The sequence below is a fragment of the Pezoporus flaviventris genome, unplaced genomic scaffold (genome assembly GCF_033815535.1).
Source record: "Pezoporus flaviventris isolate CSIRO_AGI_PZ_B2104156 unplaced genomic scaffold, CSIRO_AGI_Pfla_v1 ptg000025l, whole genome shotgun sequence".
NCBI classification, from domain to species: domain Eukaryota; kingdom Metazoa; phylum Chordata; class Aves; order Psittaciformes; family Psittacidae; genus Pezoporus; species Pezoporus flaviventris.
Genome location: NW_026892573.1, coordinates 28,368,608 through 28,391,522, shown reverse-complemented (window position 1 = coordinate 28,391,522; position 22,915 = coordinate 28,368,608). Strand labels below are relative to the sequence as shown.

The window sequence follows — 22,915 nt, the reverse complement described above, 5'->3', positions numbered from 1 at the left end:
TGGCTAAGCCATGCCTACACTAGACAACAAGCATACATAAGAAATCAGGGAGCAAAGTTAGCTTGTCTGCTCCCATACCATGCTGACAGGTCTTACAATATCACATCCATTCTCTCAGCTTTTTCAAGGTTGTTTTATGTCGCTATGGAATCACAGAACGGGTTGTGTTGGAAAGGACATTAAAGCTCATCCAGTTCCAACCCCCTGCCAAAGGCAGTGACACCTTCCACTAGAGCAGGTTGCTCCAAGCCTCGTCCAACCTGGCCTTGAACACTGCCAGGAATGGGGCAGCCACAGCTTCTCTGGGCACCCTGTGCCAGCACCTCAGCACCCTCACAAGGAAGAGCTTCTTCCTTGTATCTAATTCTAAATACACCCTCTTTCAGACGCACCGACGACAGCTGCCTTTAGGAGGGAACAAAGCTCCTCCTGCTGGTCACATTAAGCCACGTTTATCTGACACCCAAACACTATTAATACAGTTATCAGGCACCAGCCACAACCCTTAAAAGAGCCCCAAACTAGCAAGCGCGGACTGTCACCTGCTGTGCGGTAAGGGCACGTCCCAGCCGCTCCCTGCCGAGGGCCTCCCCACCAAGGCCAAACCAAGGCTTCAGCGCCGCTCTGTAAACCACAGTCTACGCCCGAACACTTGGGTAGCTACAGCCCCTGTCCCCGCAGGGCGCAAGGGACACAACCCCGACAGCCACCGGAGCCGCCCCGGCTCCCTGCACCGCACGCAGCAGCCTCCCCTCCGCAACTAAGCACCGTCCCAGCACAGATCCGCAGCCGCCTGCCCTCACAGCCGTGCCCAGCAGCCACCCACCGCTCCCCCCTCAGACCCACCTCAGCGGGCGCCGCTCCCTCGCTGCAGAGGCCTACCCGCCGCAGGGCCCCGCTGCCACGGGCTCACGGGCTCCCCTCTGGCCCGCAAAAGGGGTGAGCTCCCAAACGGACTCCTGCCTTTGCCTCACTCCCCACATGGCGTTGCACTACCCTACCCAGAACCAGCGGGCACCGAGAGACAACCGCCCGCTACGCCATGTCCTTCATGGCCCTGCACGACACAACCCGCAGCGCCCGCTGGGCGACTCCGCAGCCTCCCCCTTCTTTTACCCGCTACACACAAGCTCTGTCCACCCCTGAGCCCAAACCTGGTTCCCATCCTCCCCCTTTGCCGACATTTCAACCCGGCGGCCCGGCCGCTTCTCCCGAGCTAAAACTGTCCCACGCCATCAACATGGCGGCCACATCACCTTCCTCCTCAGCCCCTCTCCCTCCCGACCGCAGCCGCGCAGCGCGGTGCCTGCCGGGAAATGTAGTCCTCACCCAACGCCTTCTTCATCGGAAACTCCCCTCACAAAACTACAAGCCCCAGAATCCCCCGCTGCCGTCAGGGCCCAGCCAATGGGGAGGCGGCGGCCGTGCCGCTCGCCCCGCCCCGGCGGGCGAGAGAGGTGATGTCATTGCCCAGCGGGCGGCCGCGGGGGCGCCGCCGTTCATTGTGCTCCGCTGGTGCCGCCTCCCGCTGCCGCGGCCGGGGGGGGGCCCGCTCCTGCTCCGGCCCCCAGCACCAGGGCCGCCTGCTTCTGCTGCAGCCCGGGGTGCTGCCCTGCACCCATCCCTGGAGAGCGCTGCCTTGCACCGAGCTCCGCTGCACCCGTCCCGCGGGGGCTGTCCTGGCCCGAGGGTGGCTCAGCACCCATCCCGGGGTGCTGCACGGGGAGGTGGCCTCAGCACCTATCCCCGAGCTGGGCTGCCTTGTGCCCAGCCCCGCTGCACCCATCCCGGGAGCTGCCCTGCGGCGGGCGGGCGGCCAGCACCCATCCCGGGGGAGCGGGCTGCCTTGCACCCATCCCCGGGGGCTGCACCGCAGCGGGGTTATTCCAACACCTACCCCGGAGCGTGAGGGCTGCATCGCACCCGGCCCCGCTATCCCCATCGTGGGGTCCGCGGCTGGCAGCTTCTCCTATCGCCGGTGACCGGCTCCTGGCTCCCGCCTCGTTTTATGGTCGTGGAGAGGGAGGAAAAATCCCAAACCAGGTGAGTTCTGCGCTCCTTTTCTGTAATGTGTGTGTGTTTTTCCTTCTCCTTTTACCCCCCACCATCTCCCGATGCGCTTCCCTATGCTGTGCGGGGATAAGCGGTGCCGAGCGGGGCTGCGCTGCCTTTCCCTGCTGTTGCTGGAAAAGGGGGGGGGGGGAATAAGCCGCAAAACCTCTAAATCGGAGAAATACCGCGGAGAAGAGCACCCCTCCCTGCCCGCTGGGCAGGCGCGGTACCTCCGCGGCCGCGCTGCGCGTCCCGCAGCTCCGGGCATCCCGAAATACCGCTGACACCGGGCGGGAGACGCATACGCTGTCCCGTTTGTCTTCTGCGCTATATAGTAGCGGAAAATAAGATAGGGTTTTAATTGGTGTCTGTAAATTGGTGCTGAGCGCCTGCGAGACCCGGGGCTCCTGGGGAATGCAAAATAAAGACTGCTAAAGAGTTGAATAATTCAAGTCTGTAGCAGGATGGGGTTGCGAGGGCTGCGGCGCTGTGTCGTCCGGGTTCTGTGTTTTGGCACCCGCATTCCTCCCCTTTTTCAGGGGGATTTGGGTTGAGCTGGCTTAGTTCTGGCTGTGTATGCTTGGTCCAGGCTCCTTTTCCAAGTCATATCACGAGTATCCATCTTCAAAATCATTGCTTGGTGATTTATTTCAACTTCCAAACTACCACTCTGGTCTTTTTCCCTTTTATCTTGAATACAAGAAGTGTATATTTTAAACTTCGTGAAAACTTTGTGCTCCAGCAGAGCTTCATTTTAGCATGGCTTTTTTGTCTCCCTGTACCCTTCCTGTTTGCGAGGCGCAGTTCAGAGTTTGACTTGAACAGTGTGATGATATTAGTGCAATATAACTAGTGATACATAACATCAGAAGGTTTTGTCCCCTTCTGCATCATCGCTGTGGTCCCCAGCCGTCTAATTTTGTGCTGTGTGTGCAGACAGAGGGGTCCTGCTCGCCTCAGATCTGTCAGCATCTTTCGGTGCCCTTTAAAGTTAATCTGCTCCAAAGCCTGACTTGGAGGCTGGTGAGATCAGGAAGAGAGCGTGCATCTGAGCTGGTTCATCTTATTTCTCCTCCTTTCCTTCTGCTGCATGTTTGCTTCTGCGCCTCTCTTGTGTAACTGGCACTGTGTGTCCTCTGGCAGCCTGTTCCTGGAATCTCAGCGCTGGGGGACGAGTGACATGAGTGCAGTGGGGACAATGAAACTCCCTGTTTGGTTGCATCAAAATGTTTGTAAACACCAAGGCGGTGGTTGGGGTGTCCGTATGCGCTGCACGGCCTCTTACAGCCTCCCCTCTTCCGCGGGGATAAACATGCTGCATCCACACCTCCTCCTTGCATTTGTTTTATCTGGGTTTTTTCCTTCCTTCCTCTTTATTACTGACTCAGAGGGGAAGAACAACATTGTGTGCAGGAGTTGCCTTTGTTTCATTGGCCTTTTTTTAACGTTTCTATTTCCTGGAATGACATTTTCCTCTCTATTTTACAAGGGAAGGGAATGGGTAATCTCATGGAGGGTTTCCCATCTTGGCTGTAAAAGAAGTTATACAGCAGTGATTTTCCTTGCTGTGGAGAGAAGGTACTGGAAATGAAGTGATAATTTAAAAGCGTAGGCTGGGAACTGTTCCGGGAAATATTGGTATAGAATGTGGGGAGAAAAAGCAAGGAATCCATGGCCAGGGGTTTCTATTTAAGTAATGCAATTTTGGGGATATCTTTTTACTTTATTTTATTCTGCTTTGATAGAATCCCAGACTGGTTTGTGTTGGAAGGGACCTTAAAGCTCATCCAGTTCCAACCCCTCCCACGGGCAGGGACACCTTCCACTAGAGCAGGTTGCTCCAAGCTTTGTCCAGCGTGGCCTTGAACGTATTCAGGGATGTGGAACATCTCAGAAACACCAGCAGGACACCAGCTTTCTTATATGATCCTTTAGGTAGTAGAAAGATGCTTTAGCCTCAACCTGAGATATATATATATATATTTACAAATATGTGTTGGAATTTATGCTTGTTTTGTTATTTTTTTTCAAACTTACTACATTTGTTGGATTTAAAAAGACTTGTGCTAATGCATACTAGCATTTTCAAGCTATATTTACTACAGCAAGAAGAAAATTAAAATATAGCTCAGAAATACACCCTATTAATAAGATGAAATTTTGTCTCTCAGCAACCAAAACAGAGATGTATAAAAATGGACCAAAAGCTAGAAATCACTCAATAGGTGAGTGATTACTGTTAAAAAGCACAGATTAGCCAAGGGGCCCTTCCTCTTGAGTAATTTGAGTCTGCAAAGACCTAAATGCAATGTATGCATTATTTGTGATTCAAGAAGTCCCCAAGATGCCAATTGCTGGCAGCAGAGAGAATATACCAGGAAGGCAGCAGTAAATATTTCCTTTGGTCTTTTACTGTTTCCCCAATTCCTTATTAATGAGTTTCTGGAAGGGGGTTCAGGGCTCGGTGATTTCATGGTCATACTCTGTACAGTTCTCTTGTATTTTAGTCCTGTTCTTATCAAAGAATCATAGAATAGTTAGGGTTGGAAAGGACCTTAAGATCATTGGGTTTGATGCTGTTGATTTGCTTTATCAGCATCACCTATGTGCCCTACACTGTATTAAATTGCCCATTCCAGAACTGTTGCAAAAAGAAGTTCAAACTGCTCTGGGATGCTTGAGTGTCTCCCAGCCTCCTGTATGGAGGGACCCAAAGACTGGTGAGATGAAGGGAGCTGGGAAGAGCCAGAGCTGGGATAAATTTGCTGCCTCTTGAGCTTCATCATCTTCTGTGCTTCAGAGCAGAGCTGTGAGAGGCCAGTGATTTCTGTAGCCCAGGGCTGGGGTCTGGCAAGGCAACTGAAGGGAGAGATGAAAGGATGGGTGGATGGAGACGTGAAGAAGGCTCTTTAGGGAGTAACTGAGCAGTTGCTTCCCAAACAGGCATGGGAAGACAAGGTGGGAATTGGGGAGTGGGAGAAAGGTGTCTGTGGGCAAATTGAACCTCTGTTTGTCACCTTCCTGTGAAAGAGCTTTCCTCTGTTAGCACATCTATGCTCTGTACTCCCCAGCTTTCCAGACCCAGTAGCTTGTAGCCTGAGCAGGAGTATTGTGGCTCTAATGCAAGTGGTAGAGCTGGTTTTAGCTCTGGAGCTGCCCTCATTTGGTCCTTGTTGTGGTACCCAAGCTGGCATCCATCAGTCGGCAAATTGAAGCACTTGCTTTAAGTTCAGTGGTGTGTCCCAGATAGGTGTATCTGCAGCTGGGTTTTGTTTGGGGTGTGGTATGGGGTTGTTGGCATTTTCTTATTCTGACCTAAAATACAGCCAAGCAAGAATGATAACAGCTGTGGATCTGATAAATTCCTCTTCTCATTTTAGGCATATTCCCCTTTGTTTTTAGGGCAGGACCAACGCTTTGAGTGCAAGCCTTGCTGTTGGCAAGTACAGAAAGAGGAGTTGGGAACATGTGAGGCGCAAGTTTGTGCATATTGCCAAATAACCACCCAGGCAGTGCAGAAGATGGAGAGATTCATTGCAACAGGGTGGCTGGCATAGCAGGGGTGCAAAATGTAGCAGAAGGTGGGCATACCTTGCAGGAATGGGGCTGTTCAGATAAGGAAGCTTGTATGAATGCATGCAGAACTTCTGAGTGGGATATTTATGGGACAATAAAATCACCTTCTATGCTATGGATGGGTTCCCAACATCAAAAACATTGTGGTTGGAGAGAGCTTGGGGCAGCGACAGCCCTGCTTTGGCTGGAGGACAAATGAGCTGACCTAAGGCAATGCTTGGATTGACTCTCTAGTTTCCATAATTTCTTTCTGCATTAAGTCCTTCAGCTTCCTGCCCCCCCAGTGGTTCAGTCAATAGCTAACTAAATCCTCATTTTATTTTTAATGGCACTCTTACAGGAGAAGAGAAGTGATCTGTCATGTTTGTCATGTAATCCATGCTGGCCTGTGCGTAAATAATGACTTTAGACCGGGGGGGTGGGGGGGTGGTTGAGTCAGATATTCCTCAGGTGCTAATATGTTGAAATAATTAGGGCAGAACAAGGATGAACTTGTCCCTTAAAATCACTGTCAGTGTTTAAACAGAGCCAAGACCACATTAAAGTCTGTTGCTGCTACAGTAGTTTCATAGCTAATCTGTGCTATTAAACACTGGCCCTGCCTAAGGTACTGGTGAGATTTGTGTTGTGATGTCTAATGCTTTTTATCTACGCAGGGTGAAATCAAATGAGGGCTTTGCTGCATGGAGCTGGGGATAGATATTTAGGTTGCAAACAGCTTGAGATTGAATTGCTATTTGTCATCTCGCCTCGCCTGGAGTTGCTGTTCCTGCTGCACCGCGCTTCTCTCTGTATGCAGAGGTGCACTCTTCCCTAATAGACTTAAGGCAAAATTTAAACCACCTGTTTAAACTAAGCCAGCTATTATTTTCCTGAGATAATTCGGGAATTCTTGAACAAACAGAAGAGAATCTTCAGTAAGGTCTTGCTTTGCTCCATGTTGGATAGAGCCTTGCGGAAATCTGCTGCTGTGCTTTTGGAGATCACAAGGTACCCTGTTTGTTTTCTTTCCTTTGAGCAGAAATGCCTTCTTTTAGGTACTGCTGAACCAAGTTAACTTGTAACCTTTAAGTATCTGAAAAGTGTTTTCTTTCAGACCTTGAAGAGAGTAATGGGAAAGGGAAGAGAGAAGAGGAAGGGGAGGAAAGGCTGCGCTGGCATGAAAAGAGATGAGCTTGCACATGGGTTCTCAAAAGACTGCACCCTGCTGCGTGGATTTAAAGGGGGAAAAAAGAAAGGTATTGGAGATGCCAAAGTGAGCAGAAGTCAGGCGGTGCTTGTGTAACTCTGTCCTGCTAAAGATGCTCTCCACAGAGAGGGGGACTTAGTGCAGGGCCTTGGGAGCCTGACCCACTGCTGCAGTGGGCTGCTTCCCTCTGCAATAAAGCTCCCAGAACTCTGCTTTTCTGCTTAAGCAAAAAGTCAGTTACTCAAAAGGCAGCATTTGTGCCTTTAAAGTGGGAGTATTTGTGGTACAAATCCAGCCTATTACTTGCAAAAGGCAATTGCCATAGAACTACCATCCCGTAGGCTGGTGCTGAGCCTTGGTGCCAATATGCTTGCAACAGTGAAGAAAATTAATCCAGCTGTGTGTGAGAATCACATCCTGCAGTAGCAATCAGTTGCATGTGCTTTTCCAGAGTGTTTTGGAGCAAGCAAATATAAGGGAGTTTTTATTGCTTCAGCAGGAGAGATCACTCCATTACCTGGCTATGGAAGTATCTGATCTCTTTCCAGAGTAAATAGATGGTTAGAATAGAGTGGTTTTTAGTTAGAAGAGACCTACAAAGATCATCTAGTCCAACTGAATGACCACTTCAGGGCTGTTCAAAAGGTAAAGCATGTTGTTAAGGGCATTATTCAAAGGCCTCTTAAACACTGACAGGCTTGGGGCATCGACTGCCTGTCTAGGAAGCCTGTTACAGGTGTTTGACCACTACCTCTGTAAAGAAAAGCTTCCTAATGGACAGTCTGAACCTCCCCTGGTGCACCTTGGGACCATTCCCACATGTCCTGTCACTGGATACCAAGGAGAAGAGATCAGCACATCCTTCTCCCCCTCCTTGGAAGGCTGTAGAGAGCAATGAGGTTGTCCCTCAGCCTCCTTTTCTCCAGTCTAGACAACCCCAAAGTCCTCAGCTGCTCCTCACAGGACATGCCTTCCATCCCTGTCATCAGCTCTGGTGCCCTCCAACAAAGCTGTGTGGGGTGTTTCACCTGGGGTGTCACTAACTGGAGCAGTACCATGTCAAGGGGGACTGCTGACATGCTTGTTCCCATCTACTTTCTCCATACCTGTTTTCCATATGCCTAAGCCTCTCCTTGCTCCAGTGCAGCCACTCCATTTCCCCTTTTCTCTTCACTTTTCTATCTAGTGGTGTTCAGCAGTAACGTTTAGGAGCTTGGATGCTCCCTGATGACAAATGAATCTGGGCAATGCTGTGAATGGGCATAAATGGAGAGTCATCTGAAGGAGATTTGATGCTAATAAGGAATAGATTATTAAAGATGTTGGGTAGAAGGAACAGCATGTGTCCGATTAGTAGATGAGCCCACCCATGCTCTGCCCTCCTGGGCATTTGGTGGATGAAACTTGGGGCATAGGAACTTGTGAAGCCCTCCTGTCTTTCCATTGGTGACTCTCTTTTTCCAATACCCATTCATCCATAGATACAAAAGTGGTGGTGGGAGACCCAGAAAAATCTGTGCTGCAGAGAAATCCCAGATCCATGCTCAGGATGTAGATCAACACCTTGAGTTGAGAGGTTTAATGCCAACGTTCAGCCTTACAGGCAATCAAAGAACAAGTGAAAGGGATTGCCAGGATTAGAAGAGAGATTTGGGGATTGCTGTGGTGGAGAGAATGCTCTCAGTAATGAAAAGCTGACTTGAAGAATAATAATTAGCACTTCTGTGATTTAAATTTCATTGCCTGAGCTCGGAGTAATGGAAAAATAGATCAGTCAAGGCTTTTTATCTAACAAGTTTTTAAAGGAAGCCAGCTTCATGTCTAATTAGTGAGAAGTTCTCCATGGTGCCATCTCTTATGCTTCCAAGGTCTAACACACAGTGTTTTCATGACAGTTGTGGCTGCAGCATGGGAATATTTACTTAAAATAACATCCTTTAAAAACATAGGAAGACAAACTTGTATATGGATTTATGTATTGGACAAGCTGAATTCTTGTTAGTGACCTCAAGAAATCCCCTAAGGGGTCTCCATGCTGCGTGGTCTTGGTTTTATGTTGCTTTCTGATGGCAGAAGGGAGTGTTAAATTCCATCTTCTCCAACACTGGAGATTCAAGCTTTATTATTATGGCTCTTGAACTTGATTAACAGAGAAGAGATGACTGCTACTTGACAAAGTAATCCTTATTAGTTTTGTTCTTGCTTTATAGCTATTAACTCAAATGCCTGCAATATAAATGTAGGGTTGAAAAAGCTTTCTGGACTCATTGGTGTCCCTGTTAGTCCTCTAGAGACATCAGGTTATTCCATCCTGAGACGAGTAACCTTTGGAGGTGCAAAGCCTGAAATTGCTGTGGGGATAGCAGTTCATTTCTGCGCATTGGGAAAGAGATTGAGAGACATAACATTAGCCTTTTTATTCTTGCATCTCCCCTGAAGTTCATGGTGTCCTGTGGAGAAAAAGTATTAACTCGGATAAATCTGTGCTAATGAGTCGAATTAAAGCCCCAGCGAAGACTGGAATAATCTATAGCTTTCACAAGAGAGTAAGGGCAGGTTTGGGAATTCCGTATGTCTCTGGACTAATAAGGAGCCTGGCATCAGGTTCTATGTTCTGGTTAACTGGAGATGTAGCTGCAAGTTCACCCTATGTGATTATGGGGGTGGGCTATACTGCCTTTCTTTGTATACCCGTTTCTGTGGCTTTCAATCTAAAGGAGTGGTTTCAACACAGTTTGCAGCAAATCCCACATTTTGTGTCTAAACTACACTCAAGTGAAGCAAGTATCTGCTCCACTGCAATTACTCTGGCCCTGTGGGCAATGGTTGTCTCCTGTCTGTAGCCACCAGAAGATCAGGGCACCCTCTAATTCCTCCCATATCTGAAATATACCCCCCCAAATATTTGCTGTGAGGAGCATTAGGGCGTTATGGGGGGATTCTTGAGCAATGTTTGGTCTATATACAGAAAAAAAATCATGCAAAGACTGAGCTGCATGTACCAGAAACTTGAAACAGCAGAAACAGGAGTCAGTGCCTGATTTCTCTATTGCATTTGTCCTTGTTCTGAACAATTTGTTCTTTCTAAAAAGGGAACTGTGCCCATTTTCTTCAAGCCAGCAGTATTCACATTGCTAAAATATGGTAGCAGCGTTTTGCCTGGATGGATGGGTGCGTGTGTGTGCACATGGAAAACCCCCAGATAAACCCAGGTTTCTGTTAACTCTTTAATTCCAGCAGGCAAATGGGAAGTCTAAAGTCAGGCTTTTCACTCTGGGATAATGGATTTCTGCTTGACCTATTTCGGAGAGAGAGGTGTGAGCATGTGACTTGGCTGGAAACTGCTTTGAGGTGTCTATAGGAATGAGTTCTCCTCTTGTGTTGTGACCTGCTGGTGGCCATTAGCATGCCCTGACCATCTCTTACAGGGTTGTAATGGATGTTCAATGCAGAAACAAACTGTGGTTTTTTAGCAGTTGCTAACCCCAGATTCTGAAGTCTCTTCTGCTTCTCACAAAAACTGGAAAACAAACTTAAATATATCCATACTGTGATCCTGAGGGATTCTCAGTATTTCTATTGTGTTTGTAAACCTTGGAAACTACTTTTGTTAATGTAGTGTTTCCCTCTACAAGGTAATCGTTCTTCTTTTTTGAGTTCAGTTGTCAGTTCTGCAGGAAAACTGTGTCTTGGTGCAGATGCACTTAGCTGTGCAGGTAGTTGGTCCCTATATGTCACCAGGAAGCATTGACTAAAATGTCTTCAAATGCATGGGTCAAGTTGGATATCCTTGTGCTGGAGAGGATTGAGATTCCCCTTGTCTGGCCATTATACATGGACCATTCCTGAACTTTCTACTGCAGGTGCAAGTGTAGTACAGGGAATTTTTAAAGCTTCTTCTCAAGCTGTTGCATGGCCAGAGATACTTGTGCTTCCATCATGAGTAACTTCACTTTACTCATTGTAAACCTTCAGTCTTTAATCAATGGGCATCCCACTTATATCAGCTTTGTCTCTAATCTGCTGTGCTTCTGGATTTGGGATCTGCTTGGTTAAGGCCAATCTTAGTCAATCCTTCTTGCTAGGTTAGTTTCTTTAGGACAGTGTCTCCGGGCTGATTCACTTTGTAGCCTTGCAGGTTGTTACCTGGTATTTAATAATAAAAAGCATATCTAAATCCAGCCCCCCCCAGTTAGAAATCCAGAACTGAAGAAGTCTGAAGTAAATAGACTATTGACTTGCCCAACGAAGTAGCAGAGGAAAACATCCATTAAGGCTGATGCTGTTGGAGTAAAGGAGGACGATTGGAATAAATATTAATTCAAAGTGTCTCTTTAAGTTTTGCAGTTCTACAAAAGCTGTTGCCACAGGGAGGAAGAACCTGGGGTGAACTACCGCTTGTTTACTGCATCTGCCAGTCAGCGCAGTGGTGAGTGTGTTGCATCAGTTCATAGAGTAGCCGTTAGTAACCAGGCCATCCCGCTTAAATGTCAAAATCCTTGCTGGAAAATGTGTGAAACTGCATAAACACTCTTTCCATCTCGTTAACACGTCTTTCACAGTGTTCCTCATTTTGCTTGATGACATCAGTTCTCGGAGATACAGAGGAAGGCTTTAAAAATATCTCCTGGGCAATGTTGGGTGATGCTTAGTTAATGAATATAGTTATTCTGGAGGGTTGGTCCGTTCCTGGTTCTTCCTCTAATGCAATTTTTGAGTCTTTCATTTCTCTTTCTTACTGTATTTTATGCATAGATTTGATTTTATTATCCATAACAAGGCTTTGGGATAGGGTTTTTATCTGTTTGCTCGACTTCATACAGTGAAAATCTGCAGTTCTCTGCCTTCTGTAGGTGTTGCTGTAATGTAGGTAACCCGTGCTGTAACCTGGGTGACTTTGGGGAATGCCAGTCTCCTTAATTTCACTGCAAATCAATCTATAGAATTTGAAGCGTTGTCTAGAAAGAAGTAGTTTGTACTCTGAAGGCGAGACAATAGAATTCTGCATCTGTTTTGTGTTTATAGGCAAGTCATTTCTAAACTTCTGTCTCCTGGTTGCCTCTGTCTGTAAAATGGAGATAACCTCAGAGGGTTGCCTTGAATATTCATCAGTGATTTATTGTATGCTGCTGAAGAAATGTGTTACAGGCAATGTTAATGACGTTTATTGCTCACAGCCCGTTGATTGGGATTTCAAACATCTGCAGTCTCCACATTGAGCTCTAGTAAATTCTTAACTGGCCTTAGCCTGTAGATGACAATAATAATTCCAATTTACGTGGAGCTTTTCCTTTGGAAGAACTCCAGAGAGTTTTATAAACTGTAATGAAAACCATAGTGTAAATATTGCCTTAGCAGCCACCAGCTATTGGTGGGGTGCTGCGTGATGGGTATTGCAATGCAGCTGGCAGCCTTATGTGAGAGGATAGAAGTAATACTGCAAGCAGTGGAGGTGACGCAGGCAGGGAAACAAAGTGGCACTGCTGGAATTGTGATTTTTAGCTTTGATGTGATCAGCGATTCCAGGAGATCAATGGCTCTCATGTGAAACACAGCATTTTTGTTGCAGTGCTTTGATATTGGTTCAATTCCAGTTGAGCAGAAAGAGCCCTGCTAGCTCCCAGGGGTTGGTTTCTTGCAGAGCGTTTCTGGACGTCTTCATTCAAATACCATAGTACCACAATGTGATTTCAGTGGTTTCTCAGGGTGATGCAGCTGTCTAATGTCCTCTTATGTAGGCAAAAGGCACAGTCACTTGCTCTATACATCCAAAACACTGGAAGGTGTATCCTGGATAACTGGCTCTTAAACTGGAAGTCCCATTAACCCTAAATCCTTTCAGAAAGTATAAATTGGCTAAGAATTTGTTGTGTTTGGTTGTGTTTGTTCACTGAATGTTGGAGCCTTGGGTTCTCCCTGGAATTGTGTGCGCCAAAGTTGGGTTGTCTGCCGTTGAATGTTGTCATTGTAGGTCCCAGGCACTGTCACTAGAGAGAGAGAGATGGCAGATTCAGAAGTGTGCAGAGATGCTTGTCTCACAGTATGGTGGGAAAGCCAGACCTCGTGTAAGACTAACTTGGACATACTGGTTAGCTCCTCAAAGGTAGGTAAGACAAAACAGTGCCACCATGTAAAGCATAATCTGCCAGACCAGTTAATGTTCAAGTAGACCAGACACAGGGCTCAGAGTTGTCAGATCACGTAAGAGGTTCATCTTTTGTGTCCCGTGCAGGAGGTACATGTGTTTTGGAGAGGTTTTGAGCACTTTCAGCTGTGATGTCTGAGTGCTGAAGCTTCAAGGTCTCAGAATTAATATTGTCTTTGTGGTCTTCTTCTTTGTAATCTTTCCTTCAGTTACTTTTGAACCTGTTGGCCAGGCTAGATGGTTGCAAAAGCTCGTTTTCCTTAGAAAATAAGGTTAAAGTTGAACCCTAAAGTATGTATAACATTTCAAGGGGAAGCTTGTTGAATTCAGATGCTTGTTTGGCACTGCTCATCCAAAGCTTGCCTGGTGCAGAGAAGAGGTTGCATTCTATCATCTTTAGGCTTGGTCTAGGCAACCCAGTATTGCTGTTTGGAGCACCCTGGGCTAATGGAGACCTCAGCAGTCAATAGAGCACAGTTTGAGGCTTGGCTTCCTGCCCGGCTCTATGCATACACCAATCTTTACAATAAAAACAAATCACAAAGTATAGTTATAGCCTGGTGGATGAATTTATAGTTTTGGTATGTTACGTTGCTGGGATCATTTTAAAACCTCTGCGTCCTGGAATCTGGTCTTTCAGATATTTAAAACCCCATCAATCCTATATTTTGCTAGGCCTTACCTTTCATTAAATATATATTGATAACAGTCAATGACTGCATTAATGTTTAATCTGATATGTTTTTCAGTTTAGGATCCCATTCATCTATATTGCTGTAATCGATTCCTCCTGGACATAGTGTGGTAATTAGAGGCCAGACTGATTTGCAGGCATTACTGTGACATGTGTAGCCAACCTGCCTTGTTTTAATTCTTCCATTACCTTTCCTTAGGACTTTAATTGTGCACCATCTCCAGCAGGACTGCGGAAGGAGGAGTGTGAACTTCTCATTTGCATGTTAATGGCACTTTGTCTGGGAAGGTGTTATAGGGTTTCAAGCAGTGCTATGCAGGAAAAGATAACATGCCCAGTATGCAAACAGCTTTGATGGGTAATGGTTCAGATCTTGCTAATAATAAGGGTCTTTTTTAATTCTGATATAGTAAATGCACCTTTCAAATGGACAAGGCAATTAGTGTGATTTAGGAACAGAATTGTTATGGAGAAGGCCTTCCTGTAATCAGCATCTATCTCCTGGGAAGGAAGGGCTTGTAACTTGTGCATCCTTTTGAAAGGGAGGATGTATTGATTATTAATGTGTTGTAACAAGTAGGAATACTTGGAGAAAGCTGTACACTGAAACTAGCTGCATTTCTCATGTGTGAGCTGTGTTGCTAGGAGTGTGGGCTGCTCTCGGGAGGCGAAGGACATGTACGGGTTATATTGTGAGGCTTGTTTAGGATTGGAGGGCTTTGGTGAAGTCTCTGACATATTATTCTCCAAATTGTGGTTTTAAAGAAGAACATTTATCAATTCATCTAACCCTGACATGGGTCCCAGTGTGCCTTGATGCATGATCGGTGTCATTTGTCCTCTTGTAAAGGACAAGTTCATAATGGCATTTTGGCTGTTCCTGGGCAAGTAAAGATGCTCTCCATTGCACTTCTGCTTCTGTTTGTGAACAGGCACAGAAGTCCCTGTAAATATCAAAACCACATCTCATAACACTTCAAATCCATCCTCACAATTCCGTACTCTGCTTTTTGTAAGAAACCTGAGCCACGTGCTTCCACTTGCTATCAGAATTACTGAGCCTGGAGGGATTGCCATTCTCTGTGGATCGGACCCTGAGGAAAATGGGTGGCATGGGAGTAACAGCCTGACATTTCCATTTAGGAACAATTGGATAAGCCTCAAGAGGGGGGATTTGCTGCTTTAAATGAAGGGCAGGATCCCTTCTTCTGCCTCTTGCTGCTGTGTGTTGCTGCAGCATCCCATGGACCATCACCGCATCCTGTGCGAACACAAAGCACAGCTTCCATGTGTGAGCAGAGCTCAGCACTTTCTAGTGGGTGACAACGGGTCATGGTCACAAAGATGCAAGGAAAGGCCAGGTAGCAGCAGCATTTATGAGCAGGTGAAAGCTCAGCAAGTGTTTGCAGTGAGATCTGGCCACACATGAGGGAGAGAATGACTGACACTGCTGCTTTTGTTGAAGGCAATTAGTGGGATGTAGGGTAGGCTGTAAAATGAATGTTAAAAGTAATAATCAGGAGTTGGGAAGCCAAGGAAGGAAGAGCAACAGGAAACCCTGAAGATGTAAACAAGGAAAACTGGGAAGATTGTCCTTTGATGGGATTCTTTTTTTGTGGGGGTGCTGGCGATCCAAGATGAGATCTGTCAAGGCCAGAGAGAGACAATGGCAATAACTGAGATAGATGTGAGGGGATGCTGCTTTGGTTTAATCCTGAAGGGACTTTATTTATTTTAGAAGGCTTCACTGATGCCCTTCCACAGAGCTCTCTTTGCAATAGAGATTAAGCCAGTTCTTCATGTGAATGACCTGTGTGAACAGTGAAGCTGCTGGCTGAGGAGGGAAGAGCCTTCCTCTGGAGCTAAGAGAGGAGAGGGTTTAAGAAGAGGTGAATGGTGTCTGGTTTAAGCTGGAAATCTTCCTAGCTCAGTATTGGCTACTGGAGCTTCAGAGCTGCTTTTGTTGTCGAGGAGTCTTCCAACCTGTAGAATAAGGAAAAATAGTATTTCCTTGCTGGTCACCAGTTTTCCACCAGCTTTACCCGTTCATTCTGCCTGCAGAATGTTAAATTGGGATAGGAAGTGTTTCTACTGGACTCTGGGGGTGCAGGTGGCACTGAGGCATTAGTGGCTGGGGAGAATTTGAGCAAAGGGATGTGGCCTTTCTGCATGAAGAAGCAGTGAAGACCCCCTAAGCGAGGGCTGTGCCACTATGGGTTACCTTTCTCCAGCACCTTGGAGTGGGTAGGAGAAGCTAGAAGAAAGAATTCTCTATTTTAGTAGCTGTAACCTTGTTATCATGATACAGATTTGAAGTTACTCTTAATGATGAGGAGAGGGGGGAAATGTACCTGCTGTTTATGCACAACTTGCTCTCCATTTATGATCTAAAGGATGTACATGTGGGCATGCATGTGGAGGAGTGTGTGCTTGGATACTCCCTCCATGCAATAGTTAAATACTGGGTAAAGCTTTCAAGTTGTAACGCTGGCCTTTCAAAAATGCAGCAAGCCTGTTTCAATGTGATGGATCTAAAAAAGAAGTTGTATATCCTCTCAAAGCACAACTCTTACTTGTTGTTGGAGTCTGTGCAGCCTCATACGAAGAGAACTCAAATCGTGCACACCGAGGTACCAACAAGTAGCAAATAACAGAAGGGAGAAGAACAGTCTGAGAAGTTGGTTGGTTGATGAGAAAATGAACATGAGTCGGCTTCAGTGTGCGCTCGCAGCCCAGAAAGCCAACCGTATCCTGGGCTGCATCAAAAGGAGCGTGACCAGCAGGTCGAAGGAGGTGATCCTGCCCCTCTGCCCTGCTCTTGTGAGACCTCACCTGGAGCATTGTGTGCAGTTCTGGTGTCCTCAACATAAAAAGGACATGGAACTGTTGGAACAAGTCCAGAGGAGGCCACGAGGATGATCAGGGGACTGGAGCACCTCTGTATGAAGACAGGCTGAGGAAGTTGGGGCTGTTCAGCCTGGAGAAGAGAAGCTGCGTGGAGACCTCCTAGCCGCCTTCCAGTATCTGAAGGGGGCCTGTAGGGATGCTGGGGAGGGACTGTTCATTAGGGACTGTAGTGATAGGACAAGGGGTAACGGGTTAAAACTTAAACAGGGGAAGTTTAGATTGGATATAAGGAAGAAATTCTTTCCTGTGAGGGTGCTGAGGCACTGGAATTGGTTGTCCAGGGAAGTTGTGAATGCTCCATCCCTGGCAGTTTTCAAGGCCAGGTTGGACAGAGCCTTGGGTGACATGGTTTAGTGTGAAGTGTCCCTGCCTGTGGCAGGGGGGTTGGAACTGGATGATCTTAAGGTCCATTCCAACCAAAACTGTTCTATGATTCTAAGTTGGCAAAGCAGAAAAGCCACACTCTCAGTGTCTGAAACACTCCCCTTGTGCTCTTACATAAACCACTGATGTTTGGGTTAGTTTCATGTTTGAATGATTGGTTGTAGTCATGTAACAGCATGATGAATGAATAATTTAATTCTGTATTTAATGGTGGATACCTAATCCCTACATGCACTTCATAATCAGGGTCTGGATCTGTCCCAATAGTGCATTTATATTGAGAGTGAAGGGGATGATGTTTGCGACCATGCTTGGACCTTATTTTGCTTTAGGGCAGCCACAAGAGGACACAGACCTGCTCCTAAGAGCACTGCACTGTATTCACTGGCTGCTTAAGTGTAATAAATGTACAAAGAAACGTTTTCTGTGTGATCCCCGTTATCTGCAACTCTTGCATTATATCTGGGAAGTCTCATTCAGTGCTTTACCCAGATTTGTGGGAGGGGGAAGAGAGATTACTAGTTGCCAAGAAAGGGAACTCAAAGCAATTGACATGAGAACTTGGAGCTGCCAGCAGTAACCCCGGGCAGTATGTGAGGCTACTGCAGAGCAGCAGGAATAGAGCTGTGAACCAAAGCAGTGGATTAGTGAGCCCACAGTGGAAACTTGGATTTCCCCCAGTGGAGGTGAAGCTCTTCACTCCCAAGTCTACAAAGGCTTTTTTCTGATGTGGAGCACTTGTCTTTGCCACAGGCCAACCTAGTTTCTATGCCAAAACAATGCTCAAACCTGTCCCCTTGTATTGCAGCACAAATGGGGATGCTTGACACTTAATACCTAATTTTCCCTGATTGTCTTTGGTGTTTTATGCTTTTGACAATGAACCAAAAGCCTATTTGTGACTTACAAGCACGTGTTTTATTAGATGGATTTGTCAGCTGGGCTTGTAGTGACTGTTGTTAAGTCTGGCTTTGAGGTTTGCACCCAAACCCCATTTGTGTTCAGTGTTTAAATTCAGATTCCCAGATCCAGTGCACAGTCTCAATAAAAAACACATTTCCATTGCAGTTTGGAAACCCTAAAGCTCCCAAGTTTGTCTCTGTAGGTAGCTGGTGGGTGTCCTTCCAGGGTTAGGGATCATTCTTGCCACTTTATTCTTCCCATTGTTCCCTGTGGGCTGCATTTCCCCTGCCCCTGTTTGGCTGTGCTGGACACGGATGCTCCTCTGTGCAGTGTTTCTGGCTGGGCTAATGCCTGGGTGCTCCACCAGCATCTGCCTAGACAGCTTTATCCCAAATGCATCCTGTATCCTTCTGTACTTCCTTTTTCTTTGCCTGTTTCATCCAGTAACTTCTTCCTTTTTATATTCCCAACCCAAATTTGCCTCACAGTTTCTTTAAATCATTTCTTTTTTCCTTTAAACCTAGATTTTTACAGCTACAGCTTGTTTCCTTTCACCATCATCTGTAGCAATTCATAGTGCTGCCAGCTCAGCAAATACCCCAGTCCAGATGAAGCCAGTTCTGCAAGCCTTGTTACCCTGCCTGGATTCTTCACCACCACAGCAGCTTCTCTTCTGATTTCTATCACACATGCATCCAGCTGTTGAAGTTGGCTCAACTTAAGTTGTTCTGCACATGGCTATTGCAGAGGTTGTGCTTATGCTGCAAGGGCGCAGCAGCACATATTAACAGTGAAGGTTTCTCTTGGAGAGAAACTAAATAGACTGGAGCACAGAGTAGCTTGAAAAGGTGGTTCAAAGCTGGGATTTGTTCTTGTTGGAGTTAGCTCGCTGCAATAAAATCGTGCAAGTCATTGCAAACCCTTTGTTTTCAGAGAGAAATTTGTTGACTTCTTAAATCTGCTTTCAAATTTAAGTCTGAATGTGTCTGCAAAAGTTCCTTGCATAGAGCTTTGCAGGATGGGTGGGTTTGGTCTTACAATGGTGCTTTAGAGCAGTACATATAGTGACTGTTGCATAGGGACCCAAAAAGTCCTTATATTCTCACTTTTAGTCTTGATCTTTGTCCAAAACCAGGACAACCTTTTCAGGCTTTTTTTTTCCCTGCTGAAAGGGTGCATGCACAAGAAAAATCATCAGTTTATTCTCTGATTTGTGGTGCAGTCCTGGATGTCCAGCTTCAGTCACATGTAGTATAGAAATACATATAGAGAGGTATAGAAATAAATATAGACCTTCTCTAGAAGTCCTTTCTCTGCTTTAGATGAGCTCTGTTAGACATGGATTCTGTTTATAACTGATGACAGTGTGCTGTGCAATAGGAGCTGGTGCTTATGCTTTGCTTTATACTTGATGGGAATGTGCTGTTCTAGGGGCAGCAAGGCCACACTTGCATGTGGTAGAGTAGATGACAAATTGAAACATGAAGAGGGAATTCTGTATTTCACCAAATGAAAATGCCTTATGTATGCTGAGTTTTGGATTACAAGTAGTCTTTCTGAGTAGACTGCCTGTTATTTTACAGGACAAATGGTGGCAGTCCAAATAGTTTTGTGTAGAACTGGAGAAATTCATGGAGCGAACAAATGAGGTGCTTCACATCACCATAAAGCACAGTCTGGCTTGTGCCATCTTCTTGGATAAGCTGTCAGCCTATATACGTATGAGCAGTGTCAGCCTATATATGTATGTAAGATGCTGCTAATGAAGTCTTTATGACTGAAACACCTTTCCTTCAGGATTATGTGTCAAGATCTGGAACACCTGAGTGTAACCAGCTGGCATTAGCCCTGGGACAAAGTTTCCTGTTCAGGATGAAAACCATTTGCTGTCACATCCCTTCAACTCAAAGGAGTTAAATTGTGTGGTGCCTCACAGTGTGAGCTAACTCCAGTGTAATACCTAAAACAGAATTATTCTTGCTTAGTTTTGGTTTTCCTTTTGTTTTCCTTTTTCTTTCTGAGCCTGTCTCTTAATTCCACTCTGCTCTTTGCTTTCTCCTTTACCCATCCCTCCCCACATCCACCCATGTTCATACCAATCCAGAAATCCTCTGGACCACAAACTGACCATCGAGCTAGCAACCCTTGGAGGGAAGGGATGCTGCAGGACTTGTATGCTGAGGGATGCTCTGGCTGGAGCCCTGTGCAGAAGGATTCTTGTTTCTATGGGTTTGGCTTATTGCCTGGGTGAAAGAGTTCCCTTGTCCCCTGGGTTGCAATTGCATTGCCAGTTAACTTCAGCAGTGTTTCAGCTCTGCAGTGTGGGTAAGGGTTAACGTAGGAGGCTGGTGAAACAATTCACTGTTTGAGCTGAAAAAGTTACTGTGGAAGTCTTATCTTGTGCTCAATACAAAGTGACCTCCTTTTGGTATGTGCGGGCTGTAGATGAGAAGGTCAGCATCTTACCCGCAGTCCTGCAGGCGCAGCCCAGCCAGCGAGGATTATGATGATGAATCTTTGTCCTTCTGCCTCCTACCCAAAAGATAAAGGCTCCAATCTAGCTATCCTTGTGTTATCTCCAGATAATTTGCATGGGCATCCCTGATTGTGGCTCAGTTTTGAGGATGAAGGGAGGAGCACGGTTTGTGGTTGTGATGAAGGCTCTGCAGTGCTGAGCTCTGTGACTTTGGTAGGACATGGCCCTTGGTGTGCATATGTACATACCTAGAAGCTCAGTGATGCAGTTTCATACACAGCTGCTTTTTGGGGAATATAAGGGAAGGAGCTTGTGGCTTTCATTAGAGAAGGGGCTGCTTTCCAGCCAGCCACATGTGTGTGGTTGAGCAACTTGTGGTCCCCCCTGTGCAATCACAGTGGATGGGGGTGGCAGAAGAAACCCCTAACCACCGGGGAGCATCGCTTACAACATCATACAATAAACATTATTCCTTAGGGTCCTGTTGTTTCTTCTAGACAAAAGCCCTTGTGTTGGAGTTCAGAAAGGGAGGGGCTGGAGACTAAACCAACTAAATAAGACCTGGTGATGAAATGAGTATTGTAGATCTGCCGTGTGGAGAGCCTCGTTTCCCAGATTCTTAGTACACAGCCAAAACCAGAAGGCAGTGTGGCTGGAAGGAGCAGGCTCTCTGGGGACCTGCTGCTGAAGCTATAGCCAAATTATCTCCCTCCTGTATTCAGAAAATCTACTGTTATGGAAGGTGTATGGTGGTGGTCATGTAGGCAGGGTGCAAACTGCTTTGGGGTGCCTGTGTTAGAGCAAACACCGGGGTGTCTTTGCTGTTGTTCCCTGCCAGATTAAACCTCACACGAATACCCATGGGTTTGGCTTGCTTTGAGAACACAGGAAGAAACTCCCGTTATTGGACACGTGGCAAGAAGTGATGCTGGGGAGCGGACTTGTGCCACTGCCAGGTCCCTCTGGCCACTCTGTGCCAGCAGCTTCCCAGGGAGCCGGTGGTGGAGCTGCCATGGAGCCGAGACCCCCCTGTAGCTGGTTCAGGCTCCCTTTGGCAGGCAAGAAGTCACCACGTCTACAAGCACATGATTCTCATTACCCGCGCCTGAATGTCTGCTGGGGCTGAATAGCCTGAATCCCTGAGAGCTGCTCAGTGAGAAACAGCAAACGTTTTCCCTGGGAGGGAGCAGCTGTTTAGATAGAGTGTGCTGTGGGTTCACTAGGAAAACATTCCTTTCTTGTCATAAAAAAGGGCATTTTTGTGTCTCCTTTCCTCTAAAACACACAAGTCGGAGTCAAGGGTTTTCGTTTGCCATGACAACCAGTGAAACTGCCGAGCCATGTGATTTCTCTATCCTTGCTATGATTAAATCTCTATTTTTTAAGGCCATGTTGCTAGCAGAGTTGGGCAACATTAGGTGTTATTTGTTTTTCTCATGTTGATTAGGCAGGATTTCATTTGCATGCTTGCTTGGGAGCTGTGGAGAGCTCGGGGATGTTGATACTTCCATGATTTATGGTAAGAACGGTGCCTTAGTTCAGAATCGCTGCATTGTACCGAAGTCTCTTTGAGGCAGTGCTAGTACTGAGGGGTCCTGGCTTTCACAGGACAAAAACCATCGTGGGATCCATCAGTGCTGCTGAACAGTGATGATATTCAGAGCCTTGGAGATGTTGATACAAACAGCTTTATGAGCCCATAAATCTTTTCCTATTATGCTGGGGCAGGGTTGTGTGAAGGCAGAAAGTGTGATGGACGTGACTCGAGATGCCTGGTCCATATGAGGACTCCAGTTGGCTCCTGGTCTGAGCACTTCACGTTAACTGAAAGCCTGGGGGTGGTGTTACTGTCAGCAGAGCTCGAGTGCCAGCATTTATCCTCTCTTAAAAATTGCTATCTTCTGCTTAGGAATTTCCTCAGGGTGCCAAATATAGACCCAGCACAAGAAGCGAACCCAAAACCCAGCCCCAGGAGCTGCTTTGTTGCTAAGGAATAAAAATAAATGGTCTCAAACATGGTGGTGATGTGCCAAGTTGTCTCCCCGTGACCATGCAGCTGCGAGCGTGAAGGTCCCTAGCTGGACAGTGACAGCACTGCCCAGGCTGCACACATCGTGTTGGCATCATTTTCTATGAAGGTTGGGCTACTGCCTGTAAACTAAAGGAAATAACTTCCTGCTTCCTAATAGAGGTCAAAACTTCAGTAGACTGCTGCCAGAAGGTCAGTAGTTGTAAAGGAGAATCTGTATTTTGATGGGGAGATCTGTAAAGCAGCAATGTCTATATTGGAAAAGCCCCAAGAGATCATATTTGTGATGGGAACATATTTTTAAGCAGAGATAGAACCACAGAATAGTTAGGGTTGGAAAGGACCTTAAGATCACCCAGTTCCAACCCCTCTGCCATGGGCAGGGACACCTCACGCTAAACCATATCGCCCAAGGCTCTGTCCAACCTGGCCTTGAACACTGCCAGGGATGAAGCATTTGCCACTTCTCTGGGCACCCTGTTCAGTGCCTCAGCACCCTCACAGTAAAGAATTTCTTCCTTATATTCAATCTAAACTTCCCCTGTTTAAGTTTTAACCCA

At 46.5% G+C, this 22,915-nt stretch overlaps 1 protein-coding gene across 1 annotated transcript in view; it reads left to right on the top strand.

The window, feature by feature from the left end:
• The first annotated feature begins 1,559 nt into the window (after positions 1–1,559).
• RAB30 (RAB30, member RAS oncogene family) overlaps positions 1,560–22,915 on the top strand; it is a 43,899-nt gene continuing 22,543 nt past the window's right edge. The window contains exon 1 of the mRNA XM_061458006.1: positions 1,560–2,043. The gene's annotated coding sequence lies outside the window, so the exon portion shown is untranslated. The remainder of the gene's footprint in view (positions 2,044–22,915) is intronic.